Consider the following 16,826-nt stretch of genomic DNA (forward strand, 5'->3'; position numbering starts at 1 on the left):
CAATCATTTAAAAGGCAATACCCTTTCTGATGGAGAAGTCACACCTAGAATTGGGCAGCTGCAAGTTTCGATGGTTCACCCGATGGTAGTATCTAAAGATTGGTGTGTCTAAAGACGCACAAAGTGGGCGCCTCATTCCTGAGATAAAGTACCAACCAGACAGCTCCTAACTGCCATGTTACAGGCTGTGTTCGAAAAATGACAGCTAGGAGCTGATTGGCTGGTACCTTATTTCTCTCCACCTTCTCTCTCTCCAAGGCTTAGTACATCTGCCCCTGATAGTACAAATTAGAGTGTCCAACTTTAACTGGCAGTGAGTTGGAGAACCAATAACAAGTTGCAACCTTTTTTCCACTGTCTCATATTCCCAATCACATTGATTATATTTTCCTACGAATGACCTACAGTATTATATATGTTAATAAATTAGCATAGCAAAAGGATGAAAATGTATATGGGAGATTATAACTGTGTGTGCCCTTGTGTGTATTACAAAATATAAACAATGTATTCACTTCATAGAGGTTTAAAAACAAACAAACAAACAAACATAAAACCAATGCTACAAACAAAGTAGTCCACATGAATGAATGAGACATTTCTACATGTCCAAGAGACATGACATTATTATCAGTTGTAAAGAAAGCTCTAGGACCCGGAGGAGCTGTGTCCGACTCCTGCCTCCCACTGGGATACACCTGTTTGTCAGCAGCCTGATCAGTGTCCCTCCCTCCCCGGGCAGGTAATGCCGCTTTGTCTGTACTGTGCACTGACTCCTCCTGTGTCTCAGTAACATCAGATCATTTCCTGAGTGACTTACAGTTAGTAAGTGTGGTTACATTAGTCTGGTACCAGGTCTCTCTCTGCCAGTCGCCTTGCCTGCTGCACCAGCACCACCCATCCATTCCGCCCACTACACTATGCGGTGACTGCTCCATCCAGACGTCCCGGTGCCTCGCAACTCAGGACTAAAGGTAAAATGACCTTACACCTATCGCCCTGTGCGGCGTTGTCACAGGGGCTTTTAACTTCTTCAGGTGTAGTTAAACCAATCTGTTCTGAGGAGCCTGTAACACATTGCACAGCGCAGGATGGTAATTACTGTCTGGGTAGCACTGTGTCCGTCACGTGATGATAAACGGTAAATGCAATTGTTTCTGATATCTGTATATATGAGGCACTGTGTTTCCTTCACTTGTGGCACGTTGCTAACTGTTCCATGGTATCTAGGGCTTAGCTGCCTACTCTGTGTGAGTAAGATCACCCCTCCCTTTACACGTGTTTCATTTCTACACTTTTCCGTTTTTGTACAGAGAATGCAGAAGAGTGACTGAGTGTATCTTTGCCCAAACCTTGCTGGCAGTACGGGATGCTGGCTGCAGGGCATGCAGTACATGCTTAGGGAATGCACCACTGCTGCTTGTGGTACATGGTTTCTATGGAAATAATAAGTCATATTTCTGTGTCCTTAAATACTGAGCTAGTGGGAACTATACCCTAGTGTCCTACTGTAACCTGCTCATTGTATCGTGTTAGGGGTGATACAGTATCATGGTGCCAAGCAGATCAGCATAAAGGTTAGGACATACAGCAGACATATCAGTAATGACAGCTCTGAATTCTAGTTTACATTCCAAATAAACTTGGGGGTGACGGTCATTTCTGGTGAGCATAATATAGAGAAAAAAAGTTACACTCGCATATATGCACTTTCCAATCTTATTTGAAATGTGTGAGCATTAATGAATTATTCCATGCATTCCTGGTATGCATAAGAACTGCTTTTTACATTTTTTGTTCCTTCTAATGCACTTTATGCTCCCTCTATTTCATGGTTAATGGGCAAAGATTATTGGAAAATTAGAATATTCTGCATTCTAAAATATTACTCAAATATTATTTATTACAATATTCAATTAACCATAGCATTAGGAGGGGTTTGTAAAGTTCTTCTCTCATGTTCTGTACTTGACTATCCCATGGAAAGAAGTTAATGCACACTGAAGTCAGTATGCCCTGGGTTCCTGGTCTGGTATTTGTGTACAGTCCACTGTAGAAAAGGTGCTGCAAGTTTGTCTTGTTCACACCCTATGTTTTTTATTCTTTGCTTTTCTGACGTGGAACATTTTCAGATGAAGTGAGCTATGAAGTTGCCATTGTTCTTGTCAAGGCGTTTCAGGCCACTTCATTGCTTAATGTCAGTCACTTGAAGGTCAACCCCACATTTTGTTTGTGTTGATGCACCGTTTGGGGGTCACGGTTCAGACAACGCAGGCGTGTCCGGGCCATTTGCCGCCGCTGTGACCCAAATATGGTGGCCCTCCGTCTTCACAGCTAGGTAGGGGGCAACCTTAATCATGCGAGCGGCTCGCATTGTAGCGAGGGGGGTGGGACTGGACCCGGCATGCGGGGCAGACGTGCCCTGTGCTGGCTGTCCCCCTGCATGCTAGTGTAAAGGGTTGTAGTTGTTTGCACAACTATAACCCATGCTGAATTAGGCTCATAGTGCGTACATGCTGAATAATAGTGCAAGGAATATCGTTCAGTGACGTCGGGCCGCAGCCGGCTCGTACATGCTGCTTTGGATGATAAGTCCAAATTGAGCCGCATACACAAGCGACAGAGGGGTCCGATAACGATGCGTGGAACCGCGCTTCGTTCATCATTGAAGCATACACACCGGAAGATATTGTCAACAGGAGATTAAAAATGAGAAATATTGTTGACAATATTGTCTAGTGTGGATGCACCTTTAGTGCGCTTATCTCATAGTGGGGCCCATTTACTGATAGTTGCATTTGTAATGCAATCTGGGCTCGGTACTAGCACCCAAGATCGCATTACAGGATGCTATTATACCGGACAGATGTAAGACGGAGCACATGCTGGGACAGAGGCTCTGAAAGGAGCCCGTCCCTGCGATGTGTTCACGTCAGTGGTGGAACTCCTGCACATGTGCAGTCTACTAGCCACACATGGGTGGCTGCCATTGTCGGGGAGGGTTCCAGACGAACCCTCTGCCGGTTATTTTATTCAAAGTGTAGCCCATAGGCCTAATACCATCTTCAGATGGCATTAGCTTTGGGGCCAAGCTCCAAAATGTGACAAATGTGACAGCATTGCATCCCCCAGAGAAACCTATGGGGGCTGTGGCTGCTGTCGGAAATGCGGCTGTTGTAGGGAATGGCCGTCTCCTTCATACATGGGGTAAGACTAAATATTTGTGGTAACCCCCCGAAAACAGCTGTTTTCAGGGAATATGCTGCAAATACTTACAGCTAAATGTGCCTCAGTGTATAATGCTAAGTACACACCTCAGTTATGCAATGCAGCTCCCAGAGACAATCTCACGTGCAGAATAGTCAGAGCTGATGATTGGATCATTGAGTTATGTACCTAGCATAAGAAATGTACATGTCTGTCTCCATCTTGAAAGGAGAGTGGTGCAGATAGCATTGGAGGTCAGGATCCCTGCCACACAACTGAAGTCCGCAACCACAATGATGGTTCTTCAAATGAGCTGTTTAATTTGTGCATCCTTTTATGGAGAACTGTTCTAGGGTTAGAGCTGTGTACCTGTAACTGCCATTTGAGAATCCAGAGTAGCCCACTGATAATCTAAGGCAAACTGGCCATTAAGGAAAATGCCAGATTAGACCTGACTTTGGGGGCGATTCAGATCTGATCGCTGCTGTGCGTTTTCGCACAGCGGGCAATCAGGTCCTAACTGGGCATGCGTATGCACTGTAATGCGAACATGCGTTGGACAACAATAAAGGGCATTGCTGGTCAGCGACAGGATGGTGCAAAAAATCTGTTCGCACAGGCGTTCGTAAGGTGACAGGAGGAAGCCGCTTGTGGGTGGTAACTGACCGTTTACTGGGAGTGTCCGGAAAAACGCAGAGGTTGTCTGACGTCCGCTCCGGGCCTGATGTGATCATACTGTAGGAGTAAGTCCTGCGCTGTGCAGAGATTGCACAAAGTGGATTTTAGCTCGGCGTACACATAGGATCGTACACTTGCACATCGAATATACATTCCCCCTGGAGGCGGCGACTATCTGAACGCAGGACAGCAAAACGAGCAGCCCAGCGATCAGATCTGAATCACCCCCTTTGATGGAACACAATAAAGTTCAAATAATAAGAATTTACTCACCGGTAATTCTATTTCTCGTAGTCCGTAGTGGATGCTGGGGACTCCGTAAGGACCATGGGGAATAGACGGGCTCCGCAGGAGACTGGGCACTCTAAAGAAAGATTCAGTACTATCTGGTGTGCACTGGCTCCTCCCTCTATGCCCCTCCTCCAGACCTCAGTTAAGGAAACTGTGCCCGGAAGAGCTGACAGTACAAGGAAAGGATTTTGGAATCCAGGGTAAGACTCATACCAGCCACACCGATCACACTGTACAACTTGTGATACACTTACCCAGTTGACAGTATGAACAACAACTGAACATCACTCAACTGATGCTACATAACCCTTTGTTAAGCAATAACTATATACACGTATTGCAGAAAGTCCGCACTTGGGACGGGCGCCCAGCATCCACTACGGACTACGAGAAATAGAATTACCGGTGAGTAAAGTCTTATTTTCTCTAACGTCCTAGTGGATGCTGGGGACTCCGTAAGGACCATGGGGATTATACCAAAGCTCCCAAACGGGCGGGAGAGTGCGGATGACTCTGCAGCACCGAATGGGCAAACACAAGGTCCTCCTCAGCCAGGGTATCAAACCTGTAGAATTTTGCAAAAGTGTTTGAACCCGACCAAGTAGCAGCTCGGCAAAGCTGTAATGCCGAGACCCCTCGGGCAGCCGCCCAAGAAGAGCCCACTTTCCTTGTGGAATGGGCTTTCACTGATTTCGGCTGCGGCAGTCCCGCCGCAGAATGAGCCTGCTGAATCGTGTTACAGATCCAGCGAGCAATAGTTTGCTTTGAAGCAGGAGCACCCAGCTTGTTGGATGCATACAGGATAAACAGCGAGTCAGTCTTCCTGACTCCAGCCGTTCTGGTTACATAAATCTTCAAAGCCCGGACTACGTCCAGCAACTTGAAGTCCTCCAAGTCACGAGTAGCCGCAGGCACCACAATAGGTTGGTTCAAATGAAAAGATGACACCACCTTTGGCAGAAACTGCGGACGAGTCCGCAATTCTGCCCTGTCCATATGGAAAGCCAGATAGGGACTTTTACATGACAAAGCCGCCAATTCTGACACACGCCTAGCTGAAGCTAAAGCCAACAGCATGACCACTTTCCACGTGAGATACTTTAGTTCCACGGTCTTAAGTGGCTCAAACCAGTGGGATTTCAGGAAATCCAACACCACGTTAAGATCCCAAGGTGCCACTGGTGGCACAAAAGGGGGCTGAATATGCAGCACTCCCTTAACAAACGTCTGAACCTCAGGCAGTGAAGCCAGTTCTTTTTGAAAGAAGATGGATAGGGCCGAAATCTGGACCTTTATGGACCCTAATTTTAGGCCCATAGTCACACCTGACTGTAGGAAGTGCAGGAATCGACCCAGCTGGAATTCCTCTGTAGGGGCCTTCCTGACCTCACACCAAGCAACATATTTTCGCCATATACGTCGATAATGCTTTGCTGTCACGTCCTTCCTAGCCTTTATCAGCGTAGGAATAACTTCATCCGGAATGCCCTTTTCTGCTAGGATTCGGCGTTCAACCGCCATGCCGTCAAACGCAGCCGCGGTAAGTCTTGGAACAGACAGGGCCCCTGTTGCAACAGGTCCTGTCTGAGAGGCAGAGGCCATGGTTCCTCTGTGAGCATTTCTTGCAGTTCCGGGTACCAAGTCCTTCTTAGCCAGTCCGGAACAATGAGTATTGTTTTCACTCTTCTTTTCCTTACGATTCTCAGTACCTTGGGTATGAGAGGAAGAGGAGGAAACACATAGACCGACTGGAACACCCACGGTGTTACAAGTGCGTCCACAGCTATCGCCTGAGGGTCCATTGACCTGGCGCAATACCTTTTTAGCTTTTTGTTGAGGCGGGACGCCATCATGTCCACCTGTGGCAGTTCCCACCGACTTGCAATCTGCGTGAAGACTTCTTGATGAAGTCCCCACTCTCCCGGGTGGAGGTCGTGCCTGCTGAGGAAGTCTGCTTCCCAGTTGTCCACTCCCGGAATGAACACTGCTGACAGTGCTTGCACGTGATTCTCTGCCCAATGAAGAATCCTGGTGGCTTCCGCCATCGCCACTCTGCTTCTTGTGCCGCCCTGGCGGTTTACATGAGCCACTGCGGTGATGTTGTCTGACTGAATCAGCACCGGTTGGTTGCGAAGCACAGGCTCCGCTTGACTCAGGGCGTTGTATATGGCCCTTAGTTCCAGGATATTTATGTGCAGACAAGCCTCCTGACTTGACCACAACCCTTGGAAGTTTCTTCCCTGAGTGACTGCCCCCCATCCTCGGAGGCTCGCATCCGTGGTCACCAGGACCCAGTCCTGTGTGCCGAACCTGTGGCCCTCGAGAAGCTGAGCACTCTGCAGCCACCACAGAAGAGACACCCTGGCCCTGGGGGACAGGGTGATCAGCCGATGCATCTGAAGATGCGATCCGGACCACTTGTCCAACAGATCCCACTGAAAGATCCTCGCATGGAACCTGCCGAAGTAAATGGCTTCGTATGATGCCACCATCTTTCCCAGGACTCGCGTGCAGTGATGCACCGACACCTGTTTCAGTTTTAAGAGGTCTCTGACTAGAGTCACGAGCTCCTGAGCCTTTTCCTCCGGGAGAAACACCTTCTTCTGGTCTGTGTCCAGAATCATGCCCAGAAAGGGCAGATGCGTCGTAGGAATCAGCTGCGATTTTGGGATATTCAGAATCCAGCCGTGCTGTTGCAACACTTCCTGAGAGTGTGCTACGCTGATCAGCAACTGCTCTCTGGACCTCGCCTTTATGAGGAGATCGTCCAAGTATGGGATAATTGTGACTCCTTGCTTTCTCAGGAGAACCATCATTTCCGCCATTACCTTGGTAAATATTCTCGGTGCCGTGGAGAGCCCAAACGGCAACGTCTGGAATTGGTAATGACAGTCCTGTACCACAAATCTGAGGTACTCCTGATGAGGTGGATAAATGGGGACATGCAAGTAAGCATCCTTGATGTCCAGAGACACCATAAAATCCCCCTCTTCCAGGCTTGCAATGACCGCTCTGAGCGATTCCATTTTGAACTTGAATTTCTTCAGATAAATGTTCAGGGATTTTAAATTCAAGATGGGTCTGACCGAACCGTCCGGTTTCAGTACTACAAACTTAGTGGAATAGTAACCCCTTCCCTGTTGAAGGAGAAGAACCTTTACAACCACCTGCTGGAGGTATAACTTGTGAATTGCTGCCAGCATTACCTCCCTTTCCATGGGGGAAGCTGGCAAGGCCGATTTTAGGTAACGGTGAGGGGGCGTCACCTCGAATTCCAGTTTGTATCCCTGAGACACAACTTGTATAGCCCAAGGAACCACCCGTGAGCGAACCCACTGGTGGCTGAAATGTCGGAGACGCGCCCCCACGGCTCCTGGCTCCGCCTGTGGAGCCCCAGCGTCATGCGGTGGATTTAGTGGAAGCCGGGGAGGACTTTTGTTCCTGGGAACTAGCTGCGTGGTGCAGCCTCTTTCCTCTACCCCTGCCTCTGGCAAGAAAGGAAGAAATTTGACTTCCCAGCCGTAGCTGTGGAAACTAGGTCTGAGAGACCGTCCCCAAACAATTCCTCACCCTTATAAGGTAAAACCTCCATGTGTTCTTTAGAGTCGGTATCCCCTGTCCATTGCCGAGTCCATAAGACCCTTCTGGCAGAAATGGACATTGCGTTTACTCTAGAGCCCAGCAGGCAAATGTCCCTCTGGGCATCCCGCATATATAGGACCGCGTCCTTGATATGTGCCAGGGTCATTAGAACAGAGTCCCTGTCCAGGGTATCTAACTCCTCAGACAGAGTATCCGTCCATGCTGCTACCGCATTACACATCCAGGCCGAAGCAATTGCTGGCCTCAGCAGCGTACCAGAATGTGTGTAAACAGACTTCAGGATAGCTTCCTGCTTTCTATCCGCAGGATCCTTTAGGGCGGCCGTATCCTGAGACGGCAGGGCCACCTTCTTAGATAAGCGTGTCAACGCCTTGTCTACCCTGGGGGAGGATTCCCAGCGTAACCTGTCCGTTGGCGGGAAAGGATACGCCATCAGCAATCTCCTGGAAATTACTACCTTCCTATCGGGGGAATCCCACGCTTTTTCACATAATTCATTCAATTCATGTGACGGGGGAAAAGCCACTTCTTGCTTTTTCTCCCCATACATATAAATCCTCTTGTCAGGGACAGGATTTTCCTCAGAAATGTGTAACACATCCTTCATTGCCACAATCATGTAGCGGATGGCTTTAGTCATTTTAGGCTGCAACTTTGCATCATCGTCATCGACACTGGAATCAGATTCCGTGTCGACGTCTGTGTCAACTAACTGGGATATTGGGCGCTTTTGAGACCCTGACGGCCTCTGCGCTGTGGGAGCAGGCATGGGTTGAGACCCCGACTGTCCCAAGGCTACAGCTTTATCCAATCTGTTATGTAAGGAGCTTACATTATCATTTAACACCTTCCACATATCCATCCAATCAGGTGTCGGCCCCGTCGGGGGCGACACCACATCTATTTGCACTTGTTCTGCCTCCATGTATCCTTCCTCATCAAACATGTCGACACAGGCGTACCGACACACCGCACACATACAGGGAACGCTCTGACTGAGGACAGGACCCCACAAAGGCTTTTGGGGAGACAGAGAGAGAGTATGCCAGCACACACCCCAGTGCTATATAACCCAGGGATTACACTGTACCTTAGTGTTTACCCAGTAGCTGCTGTGTGTGTGTGTGTGTGTGTATATATATATATATATATATATATATATATATATATATATATATATATATATCTGCGCCTAAATTTATGTGCCTCCCCCTCTCTTTTTTACCCTCTATTGCACCTGTATACTGCAGGGGAGAGCTTGGGGAGCGTCCTTCCCGCGGAGCTGTGAAGAGAAAATGGCGCTGGTGTGCTGAGGAAGAAGGCCCCGCCCCCTCAGCGGCGGGCTTCTGTCCCGCTTCTCATGTGTAAAAATGGCGGGGGCTCGCACATATATACAGTGCCTGACTGTATATATGTATACTTTTGCCATCAGGTATCTTAATTGCTGCCCAGGGCGCCCCACCCTGCGCCCTGCACCCTACAGTGACCGGAGTGTGTGGGTGTGCTGCGGGAGCAGTGGCGCACAGCTGCAGTGCTGTGCGCTACCTTAAGTGAAGACAGGAGTCTTCTGCCGCCGATTTCGATGTCTTCTTGCTTCTGCTGCTTCTGTACTTCTGGCTCTGCGAGGGGGACGGCGGCGCGGCTCTGGAAACGGACGATCAAGGTTAGGTACCTGTGTTCGATCCCTCTGGAGCTAATGGTGTCCAGTAGCCTAAGAAGCGCAACTTAGCTGCAGTGAGTAGGTTTGCTTCTCTCCCCTCAGTCCCACGTAGCAGAGAGTCTGTTTCCAGCAGAAGCTCTCTGAAAATAAAAAACCTGACAAAATACTTTCTTTTCTAGCAAGCTCAGGAGAGCCCACTAGGAGCACCCAGCTCTGGCCGGGCACAGATTGTAACTGGGGGAGGGGCATAGAGGGAGGAGCCAGTGCACACCAGATAGTACTGAATCTTTCTTTAGAGTGCCCAGTCTCCTGCGGAGCCCGTCTATTCCCCATGTCCTTACGAAGTCCCCAGCATCCACTAGGACGTTAGAGAAATTACTTTTAAAAGAGCTCCATAATCTCTACTGGGCTTGTAAGAGTTATTTATGCAACTACCCCGAGCAATTTTTATTTTCCTGTTACCCTCAATGACTGTGTAAATTGCCTTGCAATTAATGATTCCCTTTTAAAAACCCATTTAATTTTCCTTATTCTACTGAACGTCCCTTTACTCATATCCTTTGTCAACCACAGTGGTTCGCTGGATCACATACATGACGAGTAGACCACGCACCCACAATGAGAGGTGGTCCAACTCCTAACAGGTAGCTAATTTTTCAGGGACACTTTTTCTTTAATGCTGTGTACTGTATACTAACAGCAATAGCGATGGATTGGGCAGCGCCTGGCACTGGACTATGACCTCAACTGTAATTTTTATGGTCTTTTGCTGATTAACATATTTTTATCTACAATTGTATACATCTATCCAGGGGACAAACATGACCTTTTATGTCTATTATAACTACCACTCTAGACTGCAGTAGATAAAGAAGCGGAGGTTTTTATATAGCTTACAGGTAAAATAAAATGTACTGTATCTGTTCTGTTTTCTTTCACTGAAACATAACATCTTAGTTTATTTGGCATAAAGAATATTTATGTATGTATCTATCTACAGTACTGTGCAAAAAATGTATGCAGGTGTGGAAAAAAATCTGCAAAGTAGGAATGCTTTGAAAAATAGAAGTGTTTAGTTTTTTAATCAATTAGCAAAATGCGAAGTAAATGAACAGAAGAGAAATCTAAATCAAATCACTATTTGGTGTGACCACCCTTTCCCTTCAAAAACAGCATCAGTTCTTCTAGGTACACTTGCACACAGTTTTTGAAGAGCTCGGCAGGGAGGTTGTCCCAAACATCTTGGAGACCTATCTACAGATCTTCTGTGGATGTAGGCTTGCTCAAATCCTTCTGTTTCTTCATGTAATCCCAGACAGACTCGATAATCTTGAGATCAGGGCTCTGTGGGGGCCATTTCATCACTTCCAGGACTCATTGTTCTTCTTTACGCTGAAGATGGTTCTTAATGTAATTGGCTGTATGTGTGGGTCGTTATCCTGCTGCAGAATAAATTTGGAGGTAATCACACACCTCCCTGATGGTATTGCATGATGGATAAGTACCGCCCTGTATTTCTCAGCATTGAAGCACAAAGAAATGGGCAGCGTTGAGGACCGTATACGCAGTGGTTGTCCAAGGAAACTTAGTACATCAGATGAAAGGTGATTCAGTGCAAATTGCATCATCGGGTCCTGCTCGGACCGCTCACTTGTGCTCTGTTGTGGGCTGCCGGGAAGGTGCGGGTGTGTGTGGGCTGGTGGCGGATACAGGAGACTTGCCCACCTTTCTGGGGGACGTGAGCACCACCTGATTTTTGGGAGCCTCCCGGCCATTCTGGGAGGGTAGGCAAGTATGCTTTAATTACACTTTTTGTTGTATTCTATTTTTATTTTTTTTAAACACTTGTTTTTTTCTTGTTTTTTTCTGACAAGTGGAGCTGAAAGGCCAAATTCATGCTTTTTGTTCCATTGTGCTCGCATGAATCGGTAAGCCAGGTTCACTGGCCTGGTAAAGTAGAAAGTTAAGCCTCCTCACCGGTATCCTTGAGGCTGCCGAGTACCACTTGGCTACTCCAGTCTTATTTTATTGACAGGTGGGTTTCTATTACATGCCATGTGGAGATGGAAAACCAGTTCCATCTCCAGTGGCATTCAGCTTTGGTTGTACAATTCCTGCTATCCCCACGTACTCCCCTAGTGCAGCTACATGTGCTGCAAATCAACAAATCCGCAGCATTCCCATGCTATATGAGGGCTGCAATTTCAATTTGCAGGTCCGTAAACTGACATTTCTGATATACATAAGATCATGGGGGAGAGGGTGTGAGTGCAGTGGGTTTGATGACATGATACTGTGACATCACACCAGGGTTGGACTGGGGTACAGCCCCCCCCCCCCTCTCCCTCCTTCCTGATTTCCTGATGGACCTTACTGTCTGGGCCCCCACTTTCTCCTCTAGGGATCAAGTTCCAGACGGAGCCGTTGAATTGTACATTATACAGTACATATGTTACAGTACCTTATACTGCTCAAGTCTGTGGTGTATTGTCTACTGTTTATTGCTATTATTAATCTGGTACAGTATCATGCATGCACTAGCAGTATTTGTACTATACAGTATATATATATATATATATATATATATATATATATATATATATATATATATATATATATATAAAAAAAACAATATAATCTACACACACACATGTATGCTTGGGCCTCTACCACTGCATTCCCTTGTGGGTCCTACATGCCCCAGTCCAACACTTTACCACAGTCTTTCTGCTGGTGTGGATCAGTGGGTCAACCAGAATTAGGTAGGTAGTCAATAGTTCGACCCCATATGGTCGGCATACAATATGTCAACATGTGAAAGGTCAACAGGGTCAAAAGGTTGACATGGAATAGCCGACACAAAAAGAGTGACACAGGTTTTTTGGGTTGTTGTTTTTTTTTTTTTTTTGGGGGGGGGGTCGCTTTTTATGATAAACCACATGTGACCCCAACTAGTGCACCGCTACGCTCACCACGCTGTGGGCAAGGTGTCTCGCTCAACTCATGGTGCACTTGGCACAAGTTACTTTTCCAAATTGTAGTCAACGTGGATGGTAAATGATGAGGAGGCTGAAAAAAAACCAACTTGTCAACTATTTGAACCTATCAACATTTTGTTACGGTCGGCCTTAAGCACTGTCAACATTTTACATGTCGACCTTTTATATTGCTTTCTACATCACCTTGACACATAGCACACACAACTACTGTGGGCGAGTGGAGGACCCTGCTGATTTCATTACCTGACTATACCTGTGGCTTTCTGCTTGTTTCCATTACATTCCACCAAAAATGCCCTGTACCTGGCACATATAGCTCTATAATTGCTTGCTAAATCGCATAACTGACCCCACCAGCACATTCATCTGCTGAAATAATCTGTGCTGCTCTACACTTCCTGCATATCTGATTGGCTACTGATTATTCTACACCATAGGTTCTCAAGCTCGGTCCTCAGGACCCCACATAGTGCATGTTTTGCAGGTAACCCAGCAAGTGCACAGGTGTGTTAATTACTCACTGACACATTTTAAAAGGTCCACAGGTGGAGCTAATTATTTCACTTGTGATTCTGTGAGGAGACCTGCAAAACATGCACTGTGTGGGGTCCTGAGGACCGAGTTTGAGAACCTGTGTTCTACACTAATTCACTTGGAAATGGTTGGGTTAGAAACCTCGCATAAAAAAAAAAAAGTTGTCAGGCTATAATTAAACTCACTTTAAATACTGTGGGAGATGTATTAAAGAGAGTGGAGGTTCTAGCTAGCATCTATGAAGTACACCGGTGTATTTAGTAGAGATGAGCGGGTTCGGTTCCTCGGAATCCGAACCCGCCCGAACTTCAGGTTTTTTTACACGGGTCCGAGCGACTCGGATCTTCCCGCCTTGCTCGGTTAACCCGAGCGCGCCCGAACGTCATCATCCCGCTGTCGGATTCTCGCGAGACTCGGATTCTATATAAGGAGCCGCGCGTCGCCGCCATTTTCACACGTGCATTGAGATTGATAGGGAGAGGACGTGGCTGGCGTCCTCTCCGTTTATAGAGAAGAGAGTGAGACTAGAGTAGAGAGAGACACAGTATTTACTTTAGTAATTTTGGGGAGCATTAGGAGGAGTACTACTACTTGCTGAAGTGATAGTGTGACTGTATATCTGACTTGTGGGGGAGACAGTGGGGAGCAGTTAGAGTCTGAGAGCAGGAGTACATATTTTAACGTACAGTGCACACTTTTGCTGCCAGAGTGCCACACTGCCATTGTGACCACACTGACCACCAGTATATATTGCGATTGTCTGCTTAGGAGTACTACTTGCAAGTTGCTGATAGTGTGACCAGTGACCTGACCACCAGTTTAATTAATCACCACCAGTTTAATATATATATATATATATATATATATATATATATATATATATATATATATATATATATATATATTATTGTATATAATATATATATAATTGTATACCACCTACCCGTGTTTTTTTTCTTTTCTTTCTTCTTGATACATACTACTATAGTAGCTTACTGTAGCAGTCTGCGGTGCTGCTGAGCTGACAGTGTCCAGCAGGTCCGTCATCAGTCATTACATAATAAATATATATATACCTGTCCGGCTGCAGTACTAGTGATATTATATATATATATATATATATATATATATATATATATATATATTAATTTCATCTCATTATCATCCAGTCTATATTAGCAGCAGACACAGTACGGTAGTCCACGGCTGTAGCTACCTCTGTGTCGGCAGTCGCTGGTCCATCCATAATTGTATACCACCTACCCGTGGTTTTTTTTTTTTCTTTCTTCTTGATACATACTACTATAGTAGCTTACTGTAGCAGTCTGCGGTGCTGCTGAGCTGACAGTGTCCAGCAGGTCCGTCATCAGTCATTACATAATAAATATATATATACCTGTCCGGCTGCAGTACTAGTGATAATATATATATATATATATATATATATATATATATATATATATATATATATATATATATTTCATCTCATTATCATCCAGTCTATATTAGCAGCAGACACAGTACGGTAGTCCACGGCTGTAGCTACCTCTGTGTCGGCAGTCGCTCGTCCATCCATAAGTATACTAGTATCCATCCATCTCCATTGTTTACCTGAGGTGCCTTTTAGTTGTGCCTATTAAAATATGGAGAACAAAAATGTTGAGGTTCCAAAATTAGGGAAAGATCAAGATCCACTTCCACCTCGTGCTGAAGCTGCTGCCACTAGTCATGGCCGAGACGATGAAATGCCAGCAACGTCGTCTGCCAAGGCCGATGCCCAATGTCATAGTACAGAGCATGTCAAATCCAAAACACCAAATATCAGTAAAAAAAGGACTCCAAAATCTAAAATAAAATTGTCGGAGGAGAAGCGTAAACTTGCCAATATGCCATTTACCACACGGAGTGGCAAGGAACGGCTGAGGCCCTGGCCTATGTTCATGGCTAGTGGTTCAGCTTCACATGAGGATGGAAGCACTCAGCCTCTCGCTAGAAAAATGAAAAGACTCAAGCTGGCAAAAGCACCGCAAAGAACTGTGCGTTCTTCGAAATCCCAAATCCACAAGGAGAGTCCAATTGTGTCGGTTGCGATGCCTGACCTTCCCAACACTGGACGTGAAGAGCATGCGCCTTCCACCATTTGCACGCCCCCTGCAAGTGCTGGAAGGAGCACCCGCAGTCCAGTTCCTGATAGTCAGATTGAAGATGTCAGTGTTGAAGTACACCAGGATGAGGAGGATATGGGTGTTGCTGGCGCTGGGGAGGAAATTGACAAGGAGGATTCTGATGGTGAGGTGGTTTGTTTAAGTCAGGCACCCGGGGAGACACCTGTTGTCTGTGGGAGGAATAGGGCCGTTGACATGCCTGGTGAAAATACCAAAAAAATCAGCTCTTCGGTGTGGAAGTATTTCAACAGAAATGCGGACAACATTTGTCAAGCCGTGTGTTGCCTTTGTCAAGCTGTAATAAGTAGGGGTAAGGACGTTAACCACCTCGGAACATCCTCCCTTATACGTCACCTGCAGCGCATTCATAATAAGTCAGTGACAAGTTCAAAAACTTTGGGCGACAGCGGAAGCAGTCCACTGACCAGTAAATCCCTTCCTCTTGTAACCAAGCTCACGCAAACCACCCCACCAACTCCCTCAGTGTCACTTTCCTCCTTCCCCAGGAATGCCAATAATCCTGCAGGCCATGTCACTGGCAATTCTGACGAGTCCTCTCCTGCCTGGGATTCCTCCGATGCATCCTTGCGTGTAACGCCTACTGCTGCTGGCGCTGCTGTTGTTGCTGCTGGGAGTCGATGGTCATCCCAGAGGGGAAGTCGTAAGCCCACTTTTACTACTTCCACCAAGCAATTGACTGTCCAACAGTCCTTTGCGAGGAAGATGAAATATCACAGCAGTCATCCTGTTGCAAAGCGGATAACTGAGGCCTTGACAACTATGTTGGTGTTAGACGTGCGTCCGGTATCCGCCGTTAGTTCACAGGGAACTAGACAATTTCTTGAGGTAGTGTGCCCCCGTTACCAAATACCATCTAGGTTCCACTTCTCTAGGCAGGCGATACCGAGAATGTGCACGGACGTCAGAAAAAGACTCACCAGTGTCCTAAAAAATGCAGTTGTACCCAATGTCCACTTAACCACGGACATGTGGACAAGTGGAGCAGGGCAGGGTCAGGACTATATGACTGTGACAGCCCACTGGGTAGATGTATGGACTCCCGCCGCAAGAACAGCAGCGGCGGCACCAGTAGCAGCATCTCGCAAACGCCAACTCTTTCCTAGGCAGGCTACGCTTTGTACCACCAGTTTCCAGAATACGCACACAGCTGAAAAGCTCTTACGGCAACTGAGGAAGATCATCGCGGAATGGCTTACCCCAATTGGACTCTCCTGTGGATTTGTGGCATCGGACAACGCCAGCAATATTGTGTGTGCATTAAATATGGGCAAATTCCAGCACGTCCCATGTTTTGCACATACCTTGAATTTGGTGGTGCAGAATTTTTTAAAAAACGACAGGGGCGTGCAAGAGATGCTGTCGGTGGCCAGAAGAATTGCGGGACACTTTCGGCGTACAGGCACCACGTACAGAAGACTGGAGCACCACCAAAAACGCCTGAACCTGCCCTGCCATCATCTGAAGCAAGAAGTGGTAACGAGGTGGAATTCAACCCTATATATGCTTCAGAGGTTGGAGGAGCAGCAAAAGGCCATTCAAGCCTATACAATTGAGCACGATATAGGAGGTGGAATGTACCTGTCTCAAGCGCAGTGGAGAATGATTTCAACGTTGTGCAAGGTTCTGCAACCTATTGAACTTGCCACACGTGAAGTCAGTTCAGACACT

At 46.7% G+C, this 16,826-nt stretch overlaps 1 protein-coding gene across 2 annotated transcripts in view; it reads left to right on the forward strand.

Annotated features, from left to right (window-relative positions):
* Nucleotides 1-713: 713 nt before the first annotated feature.
* Nucleotides 714-16,826, forward strand: part of GALNT6 (polypeptide N-acetylgalactosaminyltransferase 6) — a 116,819-nt gene continuing 100,706 nt past the window's right edge. Inside the window, exon 1 of one of the 2 annotated variants that reach the window (XM_063952271.1) lies at nucleotides 714-742. The gene's annotated coding sequence lies outside the window, so the exon portion shown is untranslated. The other variant, XM_063952270.1, reaches the window with a different exon arrangement.

The sequence above is a fragment of the Pseudophryne corroboree genome, chromosome 2 (genome assembly GCF_028390025.1).
Source record: "Pseudophryne corroboree isolate aPseCor3 chromosome 2, aPseCor3.hap2, whole genome shotgun sequence".
Lineage (NCBI taxonomy): Eukaryota > Metazoa > Chordata > Amphibia > Anura > Myobatrachidae > Pseudophryne > Pseudophryne corroboree.